We start from the raw sequence: 8362 nt of genomic DNA, 5'->3' as shown, positions 1-8362 counted from the left end.
GCTCATTTTCCTGCATATTTCTTGATATTTAACTTTATGTTAAAGTTGGGCTCCACTCCTGGGATGGAGAGGGCATTGTTTAAACTTGAGTTCTGTGTGTGTGTGTGTGTGTGTAGCTATTTTTAGAACTAGTTCAGGAGGTCTGTCAGTTTTCTTTCTTCCAAGAGGCTATACTATTAGGAGAGATGTGGTCCCTGTTCTGGCCTGTGCTGTAGTCTAGGAGACAGCATAAGGACTCTTCTTAAACCTTGAATTGTGGTCAGGGTCCTTGTTTCTCTTAGTGTATGTTCTTGCCCTGGGACTGTGAGTTGGAACCACGTGTGGACAATACAACGGAGTTTTGATATCATTGTCAACAAATAGTCCCCTGTAATCTCCTTCTGATCAGTTGTCTGACTCCTTACCATCTGTGGACTGAGAGCTCTTGAAGTCACTCCTGCAGATTCTGTCACCTTGAAGGCCTACTGCTACCTTGCCATGCATTGCCTGTACACCCAATCTCATCCCAGAGACAGACATTTCCTGATAGCTTTTTAAGCAGCTTTGGGTTAGAAAACTGTTTCAGCCCATCCATTTTTTGGTTCCACTACTCCAGAATTCATTTTGAGACATTACTATTGTTTGGAGAGAAATGTGGAAGAGCTAACGTGAATTCCCACCTTGACTCTGCCATCTTGGCTCCATCACCTCAACTACATTTTAAACATGAGACAATTAAGTGTCAAAAATCCTGGAAAGGGGAGAAGGTTGAAAGGGAGGGGAGTCTCTCTGGAAGAGCTTTTACTCAAACTAAAACTTTCACAGTGACTGAAAAGGTGCAATCAATTAATGACCCATCCACATGTTTTCACATTTCTGTAAAGTGTTTATGCAAATGGAAGACTGATCTATGGCTTGAGGTTAACTGTGACAAAAATACAAAAACAGCTGATTTTTACAACTTTTCTCTAGCAGAGCAAGCATTATGTAGATTCAAAATGTGTCCTGCCACCTAACATCTGGGCAAATCCCTTTAATGTTCTCTGACCAAGTTCCCCCTCTGAGAAGTTGAGGTTGCTGGATTCAGTGGTCTAGAAGTATTTTTCTCTTCCTAAATCCATCACCAGATCAATATTCTTGAGAAATAATATAAATATGGATATAGCATTTGCCTAAGATTTCACATTCTGTGGGCCACAGGGTGAGAGCTAAGGTCTAGGATGACAGAGCATGAGCTGGAATGGACTTGAGTGGCCGTCTAGTTCAACCCTGTCAGATACTCACAGGTGAAGAGAATAGTTGGAAGGAAGGGAAACCCTAACCCTGTCATGGTCTGAGGATAGTGAAATCACTATTTCTCAGAATAGTTATTAAAAAAATGTTGGAGGAGAATTGAAAATTTCCTAAGCACCAATGTATAAACACCATTGATTTTTAGAGTTGGCCTGAGTAATTACTCAGTTCCCATAGCTTTGGGCTCCTAGGTGTGGGTTCAGATCCTGCCTCTGACTTTACCTGTTTGACCCTGGACAAATCACTTTATCTTTGTGATCTTGTTTTCTTATTTGTAAAATATCATTAATAATAACAATCCTGCTGTGAAGGATTTACATACATGGATGCATTTTTGTGTGTATATATGTAAGTATGCATGCATATACACATGTTCCTATGAAACACTTTGTTAACTGTGAAGATCTACAGAAATACTAGCAAAGCTTATCATTTTTTCCCCAGGAAGTAGTCAGGGAAAACATTATATGAAAATAGTCATGGAAACAGGATTCCTGGAGGCAGTATGATAAAGGGAGAAAGAACACAGACTTTGGATTCAGAGGAGCTGGGCTGTTCTTGTTCCAGCCATTCCTAGACTCTAGGCCTGGCTCCCTTTCTACTACATGATAACTCATGACTGTGCCATTGCTTCACTAACTGCCCCTTTAAAACAAGCGTATTGGCCTTGTGGGCTTCGAGATTCCTTCTAGTAAGTTTCTGCTGGAGCCAGCTTTAACCTACTTCCAGAGCTAATTGTTAAATTTCCAGTATAAGTACTTACATCTCAGAAATTTATCCAAGTAAATGAGTATAAATATTCCACTTAAGACACAAACCAGGACTTCATGAATTGTTTTATAGATTATCTAGATTAAGAAAGGGCTAGAAATTTATTAATAGTACTTCTCCCCCTTAAAGGGTTCATTGTTAACAATTTACCAGTCCAAATCTCTGAGCTTATGTAGGGCCTCACTGAGGTTTCTGTAAGCACAAGTGTTTTGCAAAAGCTTGAAACAGCCCCCTATTCTGAGTTCTCCATGATCTTTGATCCCCACATGAAAAACTCTGGAAATGCACTAACACATTTTTAGGCAAATACAAGGCCACTATGGATAGTTCTGATGTTCAATTCCCCTTTCTCTGTCCAATTAACCTTTATTTACTCAGAAACGATGGCATTCTAATTTGATTGGCAGTGCAGGCACTGGCGCCAGGGATGGGAGTTCAGAAAACTCTGCTGGAAAATCATGGTTTATTAATACATCATTAAGCACTTTAAATGGATTCCAATGGTGTATGTCTAAGGAAGGAGATCATTCAGCATTTGTTCGTTACTGACAGAACACAGAAGTGGAATTTATGGCAGAGGCCTTAATGTTAAAAATCCTAATGTGCCAGCAATTGAATTACCGGCTACAAAATGATCCCGTACGTCATCTGCCTTTTCACCAGTGAGAATTATAAATGTTAATGCTTCTGCTCTTTTATCCCAACATAAGAATACTATTCTATAATGCTATGATTGAGACAAACTTGAGTACAGACAAAAGGCAGAGGAGTTATTTGTGATCTGGTTACAATGAGCATTTAGCCCATTATACTCAAAGGCGAATGGCGTCATTTACAGTAGAAGTCGGCCATTTGCATGCTTTCCATCTTCATGAGAACACAGCTATTAAGAACATCCAGATTTCTAAGAAGGACATGACTTTTTTCTATAGTACATCAGCCTACAATTAGAATCATAGCATGATGGTGCTGAAAGGAATCTTTCAGAGTATTTAGGCCACCTTCCTCCTTTTAGCAAAGAAAACACCGCAAGCTCATGGAAGTGAACTCACTTTTTCAAGGTCACACATCTAGGAAGGGAAAGTGCTTGAGACTTGAACTGAGAAGGCCTTAATATCAGAATCAGAATTTCAGAGTTGGCAGGGACCTCAGAGGCTAGCTGCTCCAAGCTGTACCCCTGCAACATATCTCCTCTAGATAAAATATTTGGCATTTATTCAAGGCAGTCACACTCTCACCCAGGGATCTTAGAGGTCATCATGTTCAGTTTTCATCACTTGCAGATGAGAAAACTGAGGACCAAAAAGTTTTGTGACTTTCCCAAGGTCATACCAGTAGTGTTGGTCTTTGGTGCCAATCCAATATCTGTTCTGCTAGCATGCATGGGATATTATCTATGCCACAGAAAGGTGAGGACAAATCAGATGTAATAGAATTTGGACGATAACTTCACATTGTTTTTTTCAAATTTCTTCCATCCAACAAACCCCCTGACAAATTAATCAAGTATCTTTTCACTTTCTTCTTTATCCCATGTGTATTTCAAAGGAAATGAAATTTGTATGTTTCTGAAACATTTACACTTAAAACATCAACATGGTGTTTTCTGGGAGATGTTTGATATCCCCAAAGTCTGCAGAGCCAGGCTAACCTTTGTTTGTTTGTTTGTTTTTCCTTTCCTGAGCGGAGGACTTTAAAATAAAGGGATTTGTGTTATGTTTGAAAGTTGAAAGTTGTGCTCAGTGCTTCATAGAATGGTGCAAGAGTTCTCTAAATTTTATAAGAAAAAATAAGATCCCGGAATTTGAAGGCATCTTAAAGCACACAGGCCAGCCTATCTAGAACTAATATCCCATCAATGGTACAGTAGGCTTTTATAGAGGAACACTAGTGAGAGAGAAATCATTCCTCAAGGGGCAGTGGCTTCCATTTGTATGTAATCCAACTCTTAAAAAAGTTTGTGCTTGTTTCATAGAATGTAATTATCAGCTTAGATCTGCCTCTTCCCAACTTCTGTCTATTGTTCATCAATAAGCTACTCAATAAACACTTATTAAGTGCCTACTATGTGTCAGGCTCTGTTTTAAGCACTGGGAATACAAAAAAAAACAAACACCAAAAAGCAAAAAAGGCAAGACACTTCCTGGCTTCAAGGAGTCCCCATTCTAATGCGGAGAGGAGCAGCAAACAAACAATATGTACAAATAAGTTATGTATAGGAAAAATGGAGATAATTAGAAGGGAGTCCTAGAATATAGAGGAATTGGAAAAAGTGCATTGTAGACGACAAGATTTTAGTTGGGACTTGAAGGAAACCAGGCAAGCCAAAAGCCAGAGATGAATATGCAGAGCATTCCAGACAGGCAGAAAGTGTCTGAACCTGAGAGACTGAGCGTTTTCTTCTTGAAACAGGCAGCAGGTCAATGTCATCAGATCAAACAGTACCTGTTGCTGAGTAAGGGGCAAGAAGACTTTAAAGGGGAGAGGGATAGAGAATAAAGGGCTTTGAATGGCAAACAGCGTATTTTATTCTTCATTCTAGAGGAGATAGGAAGAAATTGGAGTTTATTGGATAGGGAGGTAACATGATTGAACCTGCTGTGTTTTTGGACAAGGCATTTTAGTAGCTGAATGGAGGATGGATTCTAGTTGACAGAGACTGGAGGAAGGTAAACATGATACCAAGACTTCTAACCAGAGTGACTAGAAGAGATAGTTATGGATGATGTATTACAGAAATATTAAAATTAAGATGATGGGGGAAATTTGCGCTTAGGGGTAGGATAATGAGTTCTGTTTTGATCCTGTTGAATTTGAAATGCCTAGGTGGCATTCATTTCAAAATATTCCCTTGGGAACAGGAGATATGAGACTGGAGTTCAGGAGGGAGATCAGGACTAGTTCAATAAATTTGGGGGTTATCTTTAAAGAAGGGTCAACCTTATTCCTATTGAATCTGGCTTGAGGAGGGAAGGAAATACACACTAAATAGGGGATCTCACCCTCCAGGAGAATGGGGGGGAGGGGATATGAGGAGGGATGATGGAAGGGAGGGCAGGCTGGGGGGGAGGGAAGTTGGAAGCACCCACTTTTGAAAAGGGACAGGATCAAAGTAGAGAATAGAACAAGTGGGAGGTGGGATAAGAGGGAGGGAAATATGGTCAGTCTTTTACAATATATCTGCTATGTTATTGTTTTGCATTAGCCACACATGTACAACCTATACTGAACTGCTTATCTTCCCAGTAAGGGTGGGTGATAAGGGAGGAAGGGAATGAATCTGGAATTCAAAGTTTTAAAATCAAATGTTTAAATATATATATACTATTATCAATATTGTTTTACATGCAATTGGGAAATATAGAGATCCACCATGCCCTACTGGAAAAGTTGAAATGGGTATGGGAGAAAATATGGGAGAGAGCAGATCAGAGGTGGGGATATTCTGTGGGACTGCTGTTTTGGGGGGATGGGTGGAGGCAAAACGGGGAGAAAATTTGTAACTCAAAATCTGGCGGAAACGAACGATGTAAATCAGAAGTTAATAAAGCATTTAAAAAAAAATAAAGAAAGCCTAATAAAACCCAAGGAAACTGCACATTCAAATGCATGCTGACACAGATCATCAAAGTGAATGTTTCAAAATATCCCAGGATGGAATGAACCTTCAGGTACATTTATACTAAGCCATACCTGAACAACATTAAAAGAAACAGCAATATTAACCATGTGAATAGCATTAACAATTCAGACAATAATTGCAGTTCATTTAAGTGGAAAGGGAGCTGGATTTGCAGTTAGAGTACATGGGTTTGAGTGCTTACTCTAGCAATGAAAGCTCTATAATTATGAACAAATCACTTAACTCTGCTGGCCTGAATTTCATTAAATGTAAAAGGAGGGCATTGAACTAAATAAGCTCGTAAGGCCTTTCCAGTTCTAAATCTATGATCCTATGACTTTGAAAAACCAATTGATACATTGTCCTTAGCCTGGGAAAGATGGTTTTCCCAGATGTTATTAGCAGTTTATAGGTACCCAGAATTGGTCATCCAGAGGTGAGTCATAATTAACATTATACTTTGAGATATATTCCCCTTCAAACATACACACACACACACACACACACACACACACATACACACATATACAAACAAATATTTTACTCTTTTCTCTTTATGCAAACCAGAAGTGATTGTAGGCTTCTATGGTATGACAAACACAGGGTATAAACATGTTGCAAAGCTTTCTTTCTGACTTTCTGATTTCACACTGACGGGCAGGTTCTTCTCACTTCCATTCTGCTGCATTAAGACTGTCTTGTTAATAAAGAAATAAAGAGGCACCCACAGCTTCTCATTTATAATGCTAGTGCACTGTCTCACTTATACCACATAATGCCTGTTTGGGAACATTGTCCATATTGAAAATGAAGTTCAATGGGTATTAAATCTCCAGATATTCATTTATGCCCGAAGTTAATTATCTAAACAGATATTATAGAGCATCAATTCATGTGAAGGACAAAGCTAAAGAAGAAAGGAAGGGGAGAGACAGGAAACTTTGGTTTTGGTGGCTATCTTCAGAATGCATCCATTCCCCTACAAATTTGTACATGTCCTCTCTTTTCATATAACATTTCATGAATTGCCTACTTTGAGCAGGACCCATTAGAGAGACTAAGGTAGGCCCTGAAATCTTGGATGACTATGTATCCCTGTGCACCTTTAGCCACTAGTGCAACTTGTGAAAAACTCTGTATGAATTTTGCTAGAAGGTAATGCACTGAAGAAAAATGACTAGTGATGGCCTCTTAGCTCAGACATAAGTCCAATGAGGTAGTCAAAAATGGAAATGATCAGGGAGGGGGCCATGAAAAGCTTGAAATAAATGGTGTGTTTGACTTCTCCTCCTCCTCTTTAAATGAAAGGGCTAAAAAGCAGCAGGTGATAAGGAAACTTAGCTAATGCAATTCTCCATCTGCAGCATCCACTCTCATCTGATGAGAATAACAAACATGAGATAATCATCTAACGTCAAGGTGGATAGAAGGAAACACAAGGATCATAAAACCCTGGTGGGGGAATCCATAGTGTTTAGTTTTTTTGAAAACTGTGAGGAATTGGTGAATTTGAAAATTTGTTTCAACTGGATCTTTTTGAATAGAAATAACTGTCAATAAAACAAGCAAGTTCCCTTCCCTCATGCCTCCATGATACGATGGGAACCTGGTTCTTGCCCAAAGCTGGCCTGCTGCAGTTGCCATATCTAATCTCCCAGTCACTCAGCCAATCTTCCAGGGATGTTTTTACTTTCTTATCCCTCAGGGACCTCAAAGAGAACTCAGGATACTGACCTAATAGTACCTGCATGAAAAAATGGTAATGCTCAGAATGTTGCTAAATTGCTGGGGAGACTGAAAGAATTGTAGAAAGCATTGAAGCACTTTCTTCATCTTAAGGATCTTGAAGCTGAGACCCAGAGATGTGAAACACTTGCCTGTGCCAGTAGAGGTCACACATGGAAGAGCTGGAAGCACCCTAGCATACCCAGGATGGCTGCTAGCACAGGTCCTTAGACCTGCTTTTCTAAAGGAAAGCAACTCCAAATAGGCTGACAATCGTACTTTAATCAAGCAAACATATATCATTTACCTAATTCAGGGGGAAAAAATCAGCACCATGAATTTCAGAGAATACAAACAGAAGTTACAAGGAGACAAAAAAAAATACAGAGAAACAGATCAGCAGAAAGGCTTCCAGCTGTCTGACCATTACATCCATATCTAGTTACTTACCAGAGAAGGAAGCACCAACATCTGGGTTTTCAAAAGCCGGGGGGATCAATGGCTGCCCAGAGTCTCATCTGGCCAAATCACACAACTCTTCCCAAAGTGAGCCCCAAAAAACAACATCACATCAGGGTATATATAGCCTTCTCCTGCCTCAGAGAATGTCACACCCCTTGTGACCCACTGCCCAATCACAAAGCACCAAGGGGTGGCCATTCCTGAAAAGCAAGCCTCCTGCCACATGCTCCGTGTGACCACATTCAGTCTATTAGGGGGCAGAGGATATTGTCAAATCAGGGAAGGTTCTCAGAGTCACTTAAGCCCATCAAGGGGCCAAGGGGCAGGGAGGATCTTCAGATTCCCATTAAACTAGTTTGCAGATAGAGTGTGTGTGTGTGTGTGTGTGTGTGTTGGGGGGGGGTGATGGTGACAAACTCTGTCAACAACAACTAGGCCTCTAAGTTATTCCTCTTTCTCACAGGCTCCTTAAAAGCAGTTCTTCCTTTTCTCTGGAAGTTGATGGTCACA

This window comes from Petaurus breviceps, unplaced genomic scaffold (assembly GCF_028583685.1).
Source record: "Petaurus breviceps papuanus isolate PSGF00001 unplaced genomic scaffold, PetGlider_PUasm1.0 208, whole genome shotgun sequence".
In the NCBI taxonomy this organism is placed as follows: Eukaryota; Metazoa; Chordata; class Mammalia; order Diprotodontia; family Petauridae; genus Petaurus; species Petaurus breviceps.
This window is presented reverse-complemented; position numbering follows the sequence as displayed.